The sequence below is a fragment of the Vulpes lagopus genome, chromosome 24 (assembly GCF_018345385.1).
Source record: "Vulpes lagopus strain Blue_001 chromosome 24, ASM1834538v1, whole genome shotgun sequence".
In the NCBI taxonomy this organism is placed as follows: Eukaryota; Metazoa; Chordata; class Mammalia; order Carnivora; family Canidae; genus Vulpes; species Vulpes lagopus.
This window is the reverse complement of record NC_054847.1, coordinates 53,460,766-53,473,559: the sequence shown is the minus strand read 5'-3', so window position 1 is coordinate 53,473,559 and position 12,794 is coordinate 53,460,766. Positions and strand designations below refer to the sequence as shown.

Sequence of the window (12,794 nt, the reverse complement as noted above, 5' to 3'; positions counted from 1 at the left end):
TACAGACAAAGATTTAGTTATTTAGAACATCTAATAACTAAAAACCATAAAATACCATAGCAGGCATATTGTAAGCAAAATTGTGGTTGTAAGAGCTCTCTAACGTAAACAAGCAATGGAAACTTAATTTGATGTTGACTGCATTTAATTCCAACTAAAGTAAGTTCATGTAATTCACAATGACAAAATGGCTACCACTAAAATAAACTGGGAAGAATTGATTTAGATTCTCCCGTGTTTTACTTAGTCATAACATTATCTCATTCATAAGATAATATGAACACAAATTATTTTTATGGCATCCAATTTGCCTATGTGAAAAGTAGTCTTTGCCACACTTGAATTCTTGCAAGTTCTTGTTATATTTGAAGCTTTTGCCAGTTTCCTTGGTAAGACTAGAAATACCCAGGGAAGAAAGGTGTCAGTAGATTTATACACTGATGTCCCTACACAATTGTATATTATAGCAGGGGACACAGTGAAATAGGACCTGATGTAACTTCTGTGGACTTCCTCATGTTGACTGACACCGCAGAGGGAATTAGCTGACTTTACAGTGATGAATAAAAATAAAAAAACAGAGGGAGAACACGTCAGAGAGGACCTAACCATTTCTAATACTGGGATGAATTATTAACAACAGCAAAAGGATATAGGAGGAAAACTTCATTGATAATAAATGAAATCAATCCTTAAAAAGAGCTTTGTGTTAACCACAGAGCGCTAGTGAGTGAAATGTGTATTTACTCCCTGAGACGTTGTACGTGCTGAAAATATAAACAGGCAGTTTCTGCTGAAATGAGAAGAAAAGGCGATCGAAGGGTGACTCCCCATTACCACCACCCTGGGGAAGCTGCAAAAGCAAACAGAGTTAATGGGTTCTGAAAACCAACCCAAGAACTAGGAGAAGCCATTGTGGGGAGAAGGCTGAGTCATGGTGGAGGAGGACAATTTGGCTCCCTGGAGCTGCCCGAACGAATACCACACACAAGGTGGCTTCAATGAGAGTTTATTTTCTGGCAGCTCTGGAGATCAGAAGTCCAAGATCAATGTGTCTTCAGGGTTGTTTCCTTCTGAGGTTCTTAAGGTAGAATCTGCCAGACTTTCCCCTGGCTTCTGATGGCTCGCCTGCAATCCTTGGCTGGTAGACTCACCACCCTACCTCCAGAGTCACATAAAATTCTCATGTGTGTGTCCAGATTTCCCTTTTATAAGGAAACTGGTCATATTGGATTAGGGCTCATCTGACTCCAGCGTGGCCTCATCCTAACAAATCATGTCTGCAATGATCGTTTTTTTCAAATAAGGTCAGATTTTGAGATACTGTAGTTCAGGTCTTCAATATCTGAATTTTTTTTTTTGGCGGGGGGAGGGTCACAACTTACTCCATAACAGAAGACTGGATCCAAAGTGGGCCAGATCCCATGAATGGGAGAATAGATTTAGGGAGAAACCACCCCCATCCCCTGTTCTGAGCCCCTCATGGCCCACCCCCATACATGGATAGGGAACCTATAGCACATCCCAGTGCCCAATAGAGGTGTCAGGATATATTCGTTTGTGATTGTTGCTGTAACAAATTTCCACAAATTTTGAGGCTTGAAACACCATACATTTATGATTTTATACTTGTGGAAGTCAATAGTCTTGATGCTATTATTTGATATTTTATGTTTATAATTTTTTTTCTGATTCTCTGATCTGAATATGAAATTTGAAAAGGATTTTAAAGCTTTCCTTTAGAACTTCAAAAATAGAACTAAGAAATTATATATATATATATATACACATAATAAGATTTATATTTAAATTAATTAAGAGATTTTTTAAAAAAGATTTTATTTATTTATTTATGCTAGACAGAGAGAGAGAGAGAGAGAGAGAGAGAGGCAGAGACACAGGAGGAGGGAGAAGCAGGCTCCATGCTGGGAGCCTGACGTGGGACTTGATCCCGGGACTCCAGGATCACACTCTGGGCCAAAAGCAGGTGCTAAACCACTGAGCCACCCAGGGATCCCCTAATTAAGAGGTTTTTAAGAATCATTACATGTCTAATTCTGTGTAATGCATTAAAAAAGAAATATATAGACATAAAATTAAAATGTTGCTATTTTATACAATATACACATTTCAAACCATATATCCAACTGAAATTATAAGAAATACTTTAAAAGAAGAAAGGTTAAATATAAAATCGGTAAGGAAATAATGCACAAATTATTTATTATTATTTCTATTATTATTTATTGTATGTCTTCTACCTGAAGAGATACAATTCTTTTCAACATTTGTTCTTTTGAGATGGGCTTATGGAGGAGTTAGTGCTTGATATCAGCCCTGACAATTTGGTAATATTTGATTAAAATCTACTAAACATGTGTGGAATGTCCAACCAAAAATGATGACTAGTGGCAAATAGTTCTTTTCAACACCTAAAAACTCAACATTTTTGTTAAGATTAAGGTGTCAGCATTTTACTTTCTTCTGGAAGTTCTAAGGTAAAGTCCATTTCCTTGTCTTTTTCAGCTTCTAGAGGCACTGCATCCCCTGGCTTCTAGCCCCTTCCTCCATCTTGAAACACAGCCATCACATCACTTTGGCCCATGCTCCTGTTACAGAACTCCTTATCTTATTCTCTGCCCCATGTAAAGACCCTATGATTACATTGGACCCACCTGTATCCTCCAGGATAATCTCCCTGTCTCAAAACTCTTGATTTAATTACATCTGCAGAATCCCTTTTGCCATGTAAGACAACAAATTTACAGGTCTGGGGATTAGGACTAAAACTTCTTGGAGCGGGAAGTCATTATTTGAGGTAACAACAGAGTGCTGCCAAATACTAGCTGAGGAAGGAAGTAGATGCCACAGGCTCATGGCCAGCTAGGAGTCTTGAACATTTCCTTATGTTGCCCATGGATTTCCCCCCACCCATCCTTTCACAAACTACTGGAAAGGTCAATGTTTCCTGTTGCTTTATTCAAGTATTCCTTGTGGTAGATCCTACTGGTGTTCACTACTATCTATGTTCTCTTACCTTCCTGGGCACGTGGAAGACTATGCTTCCTGTCATCCTGGTATTCTTGCTAAGGGGTCATGATTGAAATTGAATTTTACTTTCCCAGACAACAACAACAAAAAACCCTACTTGTTTCTCCATGTTCCCCTTTCTTCTGCTGATGGGGCCAGTGACTAGAAAAGTGGTTAAGATACTATCAGAATGAGTCCCTGAGGAACAATGTGGAGCAGAGACTTCCATTTGCACTCTATCCTTACCTCATGTATGTTGTAAGAGATTTTGTATGTGTAAAAAATAACCTTTTTTTTTCTTAAGGATTAAGTCACTGCCATTTTGGGGTCATTGTCCATGTCATCTGGTCTTCAACTGAACCATAGCACATGAATTTTTTTACTGTATGTGTTTTTTTTTTTCTACCAAACTGTGAGTCTTTGAGAGAGGAAAATAGTTCTTTTAATTATATTCCTAGTGATAAAATAACATTTGGCTTAATTATGGTATTTGAAAGAGTAAAATAATTAATCAAACAATGCATTCTTGCTTATGTAGAGTCTTCAAGTGTTCTGTTACTCAAGTCTCTCTGTCTTCATCACAGAGGAAAGTTGAGGATATTTTGCAAAATATGGATTTTTAAGTAATTCCATATACTTTCACAATGAAATTTTATCCATGCATACTGGCTATAAAATCTTATTATTCAATTAAACAACATTTAACAAAAACAGAAGGTAAATTGTTACTTTTTGGTACTTTTATTTTTTAAATTTTTTAATTTAAATTCAATTTGGCAACATATAGTATAACACCCAGTGCTCATCACATCACGTGCCCTCCTTAGTGCCTGTCACCCAGTAACCAGTAACCCCACCCCTTCATTCTCCTCCCCTTCTGTAACCCTTACTTTTCAGTACTTTTAAAGACTATAATGATTGTCTTGTTCAAAAGAATTGCCTATATTTTGGATTTACTTTAATCAATATTTGAATTCTGTACGTTTTTTCAAAAGGAATATTAACATCTGAAGTTAAATATCTAGGATTATAGAAAATGATACATGGATAAAGGTTTTCTAAAGCCATCATTATATTGGAACCAGAAGCAAAAGGAAAGGAGGTACTTTTTTTTTCTCTTGGTATTCTGTATTGTTTTGGACCTTCTGCTCTATTAGTTGCATTGATATATATCCTATATCATTGAATTGGTTCATAAGTGAGTTTATTATTCTTAGATTCTGATCTTACTTTGGCCAAAAAATGTCCAAAATTGCTAAGATAGAGCAAGGGTATGCTTTAAAGTTTGCATCTTCTTAGCAAAGAGAACCAGTATCAGCGCCAGAATATGCTCTTAGTGATAACTCGGAAATTAGATTTTCTGTAAAGCTCCAATGGGCTCATCAAATATTTAGAGAGCCCTACACGAATAATCCTATCAAGGGATATGCTGCATTCAGCATTATGGGTTGTGGTAATCAAGCAGATGAAACCAAAGAACAGCTCTTTCATTTACTTCTGGTATTTTTTTTATTTTTTCATTGTGGAAATGTTATTTATAAAATAACTATTTCATCTCTATCATTGTAGCCAGTGAAAACCAAGTGCTGATAGTTCTCCACATTTTGGTTTCCTGTCTCCTGGAACATGCTCTACTCAGAGCAATGGTGCTTCCTCTGGCCACGGCCAATGCCACGTAACTTGGATGGGCTGTTAGATCCAGAATGCCATTTCCCTGTTCTGAGGGAAGTATTGTTATGGCAACAAATAGACTCCTGCTTTATTTTTTTCTTCTCAGTAACAAGACCCTCTATTCTGATCTTCACCTCAGGAAGGATATTAAGGTGGTGCAGAATACCCCACCCCAAAATACAGCACTCTTGTACAAGGATTATTTTGAGATGAGGGCAACTGTTTGCTTGGAAGCACACCCTAAAATCCCGTTGTGATGCCCCCAGCCTGCACTGTACCAGGACGGGAATGCTAACCCTGTTGCCTGAAGGCAGCAATGCCCTAAGGAAATGCTATACACTTAAACCTTTCTAGAGAGCCCTTATCTCCCATTGGTTTTCCCCATACATTTACTTTCCTTTGTCTTGTCACTTTTCTACTGATTGATTGCTCCCATGTCCCAACTACCCCTCTGAGTTACTCATCCCTGGATTTCTCCCTCTTATATGTGGTGGGGAGAAGGTTATTACTAAACTGTTTTTCTCTTGTTAATATGCCTTATGCTGGTCTAATTTTCAAAGCACACACACAGAACCTAAGGAAATAGAGGAGAGAGGTTTTTTGTTTTTGTTTTTTTCTCCTTTCCCCTATAGAAGGAATAGGGACATGGTGCGATATAATTAAAATACTTTCTTGGATCAATGAGTGGGAGACCACAGAAATATGATGAATTTTGAAGGACAGTAGTGCTTCATCATGTCTATAAATAATGTTTGGGAAGCTAGTACAATGTGAGCTATAAAGCAGCAGGACTATTCTATATTAATGGTGCAAAACAGTCCATGAGGAATGCTTAAGAACTCCCTGTGACTGAAATTTGAAGCCATAGGAATCCAGTGCTATTTCGTTCCCTAGATGGAGATCATCTGCCCATCTCATTAAAAGGAAAAACTGTGCCAACTCATCTCCATGCCAGGTTGCTTTCAGACCTGGGGATGTAGCTCAGTGGTAGAGCATATGCTTTGCATGCATAAGGCCCAAGGTTCGATCCCTGGCATCTCCATGACTTTTCCCCCAACTGTACTCACCTGTTTTTTTTAGACTCATTCATTAAACATCATAGCATCCTCATAGTGGAAGGTATGTCATCAGCCCTGCACATTAGTATAAAGTGACATCCTTCTCTACTAAATGAACTATATGAAAAGCTCATATTGTGGTAAAAATTTCTCATAGTATTAACAGCATCTTTTTATTAATCCAAAATAAAAATCGAGCCTTTTCAACAAATCTTCACTTCCCTACTTGACTCATTTACATTACTGCTAACATCTTATTTCTTTTAATAAAACCATACAAATGGTCAGGTGAAAACTTACCTGCTCTGCCATGGGCAAGGCCCACTTAAAGAATGAAAACACAACAAATGTATTTATGACATTTTTTTATTTTCAAAGTCTTTTCACATAGGATATCCTTTTAGTATTCACAGGAAAATTATAGGAGTTAATGATGCCAGGATGCCTCATAGACTTTATAAAGTAAAGAGATGTCTTTGTTGAGTTCCTCCTTCTTCTGCATTATGTATCTATTTGAATATCAGGGTGCACTTTCATCCTGACATCTAGTTGTATCTCCCATTCTCATCAGATCGAAGTTCAGGTAACTCTTATTACGCCAATCGGCCTCCCTTCTCAGAGGACACATGATGATGTTTGACATGAATGAAGTTACAGTTCTCCCTCTGTGTTGAGTATCACCCCTGAAGTGGCACTGCTTGCCGTTACTTGTTTGCATTATGAATAAAACCTAGAGATCCCATGTTCAACACTTAATTTGCTAGGATAAATCTAAGACCTTCAGATCAAAGACGTTTTTAATTATGTAATACAAGGATGTACATGGATTCATATTTCAGAGCAATATTAAAAGCCCCCTTAACTTATTCGCCATCTTTGAGAAGCTATTAAACCTGAGAAGAGAGTGAACCAGTTTCTCTAATTACTAACATATATTATACATTTTATTGCTTCATTTGAAATAGTATCTTTCTTGGTCTGTTCTCAAGGTCAGTGTCCCCTTTCCTGGCGCACGAAGATGCTTGGGAAGAGGGAGAGAAAGGTTAGAGGCAGCAGCTCTGCCCCTGTCACTACCTGCCTGAAGCCCTGTGACAATCCCCATATTTTCCTGACAGCCTAAAAGACACCCTTCTTTTTCTCAAAGCGTGACTCAACTGTCAAGCTCTTGAACTGAAGTCAAATACCATTTCATTTTTTTGTATTCTGGAAAATGAGAGGACTGTCAGAGAAGCAAAATCAGAAACCATAAAACAAATAAATAAGTATTGGATGTTTTCTATGCCATAGGGGACCAAAGGAGAAAAAAGAAGCCATAGGATATCTAGGTGTACCCATAGGAACAATGAGGGCAACAGAGTGTGCCACGTGTCAGGCAATGCTCTTAGCGCTTCACACTGACGTTAGCTCGTTCATTCCTTTCCACAACCTTACGAGCTAGGTACTATTTTCAGCCCCATTTTAAAATTGAGAAAACTGATGAGATGGTGTCTGACACAATAGCTGCAGGTCATAGATCTAGTGGAGCAGTGTGGCCACTACACAGCCTAAGAATCAGTCTGGCCCTGACACTACATAGCCAACTAGTGTCAAAAAATGAATTTGCCTCTATGGATGCCATAGATTGCACACAGGTGGTAGCAAGCTGGAGCAGAAACAGGCTGGTTCGACTCCACACTCAGGATTCCGGCTAGACTAAATGTCTGGGTGCGCTTTGCAGCCCCAGTGACCTCCAGAAGTTTTACTTCACAGATAACAGAGATATTTAGCTCAGAGGCATTTGGAGGAATTTGAAAGGTTGACATATTTTATGTGCCTTAGTTCCTGACATCCTCACAATCAATAAATATGAGTTCCTATTTTTTCCTCTATCAAGTAATAGAAAGATGATAGTTAAGGAGTCTTCTTATTCCAAAATACATATTCCAAGACAAACCCATTATTTGGAGACTCGAGAAATATAACCAAAGAAAAAATATGTAAGTAAATGGAAATATAAATAATTCAAAAGTTATTGTGCAATATTTTAATTACATTTTAATGTAATGGTATAATTATTCAGATTAGATTCAGAGTACGGTAAACATGTTTTGAGCTTGAAGAAGGGAGAGAACTGATAAACTGGTAAGGTTTGGGAATTTTTAAGGACTAGGGAAACAGGGCAAGTACTGAAGCCTGAATAGCTTTTAAAGAGGCAAAATAGTGGTGTGCCTGGGTAGCTGAGTTGGTTAAGTGCCCAACTCTTGATTTTTGGCTCTGGTCATGGTCTCAGGTTTGTGAGATCAAGCCCTGCATTGGGCTCACCACTCAACACAGTGTCTGCTTGAGATTATCTCTCCCTCTCTCAGCCTGCCCCCTGCATCCCTGGTTCAAGCACGCTCTCTCTCTCTCTAAATAAATAAATAAAATCTTAAAAAAAAAAAAAAAAAAGGAGAATAGAGGCAAAAGAGTTCTCACCATCTGCCACATGGCAACATGCACAGAGGAGGCCAGACAATACAAGACTTAGGAGATCAATGTATCCACATTCTTTAGGAGTCGAGAGTTAATAATAATGCAGAGTTAGGGAGTGGGAGATAAAGCAGGAAAGAAAACTTGCATTCAAAGTTGGGGTGACCATAGGCATCCAGGAAATTTGCTCTTGATGTTGGCGATAAAGGGAATTAATTGCTCAACATTAGACTTCATTGTTTTTGGATTTTTCTATTTCCTCTTCACTTCTTGATTCCTATAACACCCAGTTCAGAATCACTCTCTCCTGCAAGATTCCTTAGGCCTGCCAGCCACTGTCAGCTGCTCTGTCACTGAATGCCCAATGCCCATGCTTCCTTTTATCACAAAAATCATCACACACGATTGTAACTTTTGGGGTATTTGCCTCCTCTTCTGGATGTGAGCTCCTCAAGAATGGAGATCATCTCTTATTCATATTTGTATTTTTTATAATAAACTTTACATTACAGTAGTTGTAACTTTACAGAAAAGTTGAGAAGGTAGTACAGAGTCTCCACGTACCTCTACACACAGTATCCCTTATTAACATCATTTCTCAGTATGGTACATCTGTTAATATGAAAGAAGCAATATCAATACATAATTAACTAAAGTCTATAGTTTCTTCAGATTTTCTTAGATTTTATCTAATGTCCCATTTCTGTTCCACAATCCTATCCAGAATGCAGCATCACATATAGTTGTGCATCTTCTTAGTTTCCCCCAGTGTGACTGCTGTTCAGAATTTCCTCGTTTTTGATGACCTCACTGGTTCTGAGGTCAGATATACAGCAGTATATCTGGTCAGGTAAGTTGGAGGGGCCCCCTCTATTGGAATGAGTCTGATGTTTATCTCATGAGTAGATTGCTGTTAGGGGTTTTTGGAAAGAAAAGCACAGAGGGAAAACGCTATTTTCATGACATCATATCAAGGCTATACACTGTCAAATATCTTATCGTCATTACTATTGACTTGATCACTTGGCTGAGATTTTTCAGGTTTATCTACTATGGAGTCCCCTGACGTTTCCAGACTGTACTATACTCTTTGGAAGGAAATCACTATGGCATTTAGTGGCAGCCTGCACTAAATGAGTAGAAAGTTAGGCTTCCCTTTCTGTAGGGTGGAGAACTATACATTATTTTGAATTATTTGGTACAGGAATTTTCTAACATTTATTAATTCATTCAGTCACTTAGTTATCATTAAGCACTCATGGATATTTATTTTATACTCTGGATCATAATCCAATGCAACCTTATTTTGTTGGTCAAATGGTTCCTGTTTTGGCTCTTGGGAGCTCTCTTAGTCTCCCCTCTCTCATGAATGCACACTTGTGCATGCTCTGCACCTTCCAACTTTCTGACCCTGCACAGTACTGCGGGCTCATCTTGCAGACTTTCTGTCTCAATTCTGGAATCAACCATTTCTTTAAAGGGCTCCAGGTTTTTTGTTTGTTTTCTTGTTTTGCTTTTGTTTTGTTTAATTTTTGTTTTGGAGAATGGTATCAGAATCGAGTATTAGGAGCTGGGTGTGCTGATGGCCAATGAGGTTTCAGTTTTTTGAGATCATCTCACCTGCCTAAGCAAGAAAACATATGTGTATGTATACTAAAGCATGAATATCTACAAATATTCCTGGGTGTGACCATCTGTATCACGTTGAGTGAAACATGAGTTCCTACTTGATGTCTCCACCTCCAGTGCATTACTACATGGGTGATCCTAGCCTCCTCACCTTGCTTATCTGTAAAGTCCCACGCTGAGAAATCTCTCTACCCACATGTTCAACAGCAGGACACATGGACCAGAATTGTTACAGTAGCTTCGGAATTGTTAACCTGTAAACCACACTGAAAAAACAGCTTTATCAACTAGAAGGCAGTTTGTTTTGCTTTTGGTTGTACAGATTCCACTCATTTCCAAAGTTGCTTTGATGAGAATCTTCCCCCATCCTCTTGCCTGGGGTTGTTTCATATATTTGTAACAGAATCTCTTGTCACAGCATCAAGTTCCTTCCTGGGATGATCTAACTTCCCTTACTGATTTTCTAATTTGCATTCTTTTTGTTGTGAAGTTGTATGGGTTTTGATGAATGAACTACATCATGTATCCACCATCACAGTATTGTACAAACCAGTATAAGTTCCCTATCTCTCCCCTGCTTCACCTATTCATCCTCCTCATCTCCCCACAAAGCCCGGGCAACCACTGATCTTTTTATCATCTCTTTAATTTTGTCTTTTCTAGGATGTGATATAATTCGAACCCTACAGTATCTGTCTTTTTCAGACTGTCCTATTTAATATGTCTATATCCACATAAGATTCCTTCATGTTTTCCATGGCTTTGTCGCATATGAATAATTGAAATGAGAGACAAATATAGTATATGTATGTATAGATGGAGTATATTTTTATCCGCGGTAGTTATCATGAAACATAAGACACCAGGAGGCACTTGGGGTTTAATTATTATTATTTTTAGTTGTTTGATTTGCTTTGATTTTTGTTAGAGCAGATGCACATACTTGAGTCCCTGAGCATCTATGAGTTATGGGCATGAATTAGAGAGTCTCTCAATCTCACAGAAGAACATGGAATACACATGTACAGATATAGACACGAATGGGAGCTATGTATTTATTTTAAAGCTATTTCCCCTAATGTCCATGTTTATGATGAAATCACACTCAAGCTATATTTGCTAACTGTGAAAACTTAAATGTATTGTACTAATGATCAAAAATTTATTGTTGAATTAAGAATGGCTAGTACTGTAGAAGAAATAGCAGCTGCCTATGGTGATTTTGATCTCTTGTTTTAACTTCAATAGTAAAAAAAAACTTGAATGTATTTCATAAATGCTGAAATACAGAAATAAATGTATCTTGAATAACAATGTGGAGAAGACACCAATAAGCACTTTAGTAAACTGCAAATTATTGTCCATTACAAGGTCCAGAAATGTAAGCTTCAGGGAAAGTGGCAATTCTCCTGGAAATTGGATCCTTGGAAGGGTCATTCGGCTGCTTCCAAGCTTTGATCTCAGCACTGTGAATTGTGTCTGTGATAGCAATCACAAGCAAGGAAGTGGGTCAGATTGCCACTCTGAGAATAGGATTTTTCCACTAACTTCCTGGTGGTTGAAAAAAGTATTCTGTGCCAACTTGCTTATCCTCACCTCCATTTAATTCCTGTCCTTTTATAGAAACACAAAAATCTGTTCCCCAATTAGCAATGTATCTCTCTACCAGTAAATCCCAGGGTCATGAATGCTGATGCTCAGATTCAGAGCTGTGTGCAGGGGAGGCTGTTTGATACGCGCAGGGGTTGTAACATACTCAGTGCTCCGCACACCTTCTGGGAGCTCCCAGGGCGCCACCAATGCAATTATGTGTTCCTCCATGGGCTCTCATTTCGTAGCCCCTCCTGGGCACGGTGCCTCTCAAACTTGTCTGCTTTCTCTAGTCCTTGCACAAAACTCTTCTATTCTGTAACTTGCAGTGATTTTTTCTCTCTGATCACATTCATACTGATGTCCTGTGATAAACATCTTTCTTCAAAGGGTTGAAGATTTATTTAGAAATTTGTAGATTGTTACATTTATATACGTATTTACCTAAAAGCAGGAAAAAGGAAAACTCTGGTTACATACTGATGGGTTATTTTTTATAGAAAAATAGGTGAAAATAACTTTAAAATGCTACAGTGTTTACTATGTTTTGTATTCATATAAGTAATTTACAAGTAAAGAAAAATGAAAGAAGCACAATTAAATATTCTTGCCCAATGCAAAGTAAACACCCAAGATGGTTGTGTTTACAGTCATTACAAAGTACATAAAGTCACTTAAGGCATGTAAATATATATCACTAATATCTCACAATTTGTAGCCAATTGAATACACGTATTGCAAACTGTTTGCAATGTAGAAAGTTTAAGCAATTATTTCTTACTTTCGTTCCAATTTTAGTATATGTGCTGCCGAAGCGAGCACGAGGGAGAAACAGGCTCCATGCACCGGGAGCCTGACGTGGGATTCGATCCTGGGTCTCCAGGATAGCGCCCTGGGCCAAAGGCAGGCGCCAAACCGCTGCGCCACCCAGGGATCTATTTCTTACTTTCATACAGACATGAGTCTGCAACAAACTTACTAACCATGATAAATACTGATTTTGTCTTGAAATTTCCTTCATCAATACAACCAATGCTCAAAATTAAGATTTCAAAATATATGTTTTTAGTTCTCATGTTGCATATTCAAGAAACAATAGTTGAGGTTGTTACGTGGACTTCTACTTAGTAAATCTTGTGATCCGAGGCAGAAATGGAAAATAGTAGTCCCATCTATCAAGAAATAGATTTAATTTTCAGCTATCAAAGTTGCAATGCAATCCGTAATGCAGGGCTTGTACCGAACATGCCCTTCATGTGTTATTTTGCTGTTTTATGGTATCTGTCATTTCTGAGACCACCATTCATAATGTCAAGTAGAATTCCTCATTCTTGCTATTATCACTCACAACCCACTTCATAAATAGCA

General features: G+C 38.0%; 1 non-coding gene and 1 pseudogene across 1 annotated transcript; both read left to right on the top strand.

The window, feature by feature from the left end:
- LOC121481904 overlaps positions 1-12,794 on the top strand; it is a 76,285-nt pseudogene that overhangs the window by 17,395 nt on the left and 46,096 nt on the right.
- TRNAA-UGC lies at positions 5,672-5,743 on the top strand. The gene has a single exon. It is a non-coding gene; the product is annotated as a tRNA-Ala (tRNA).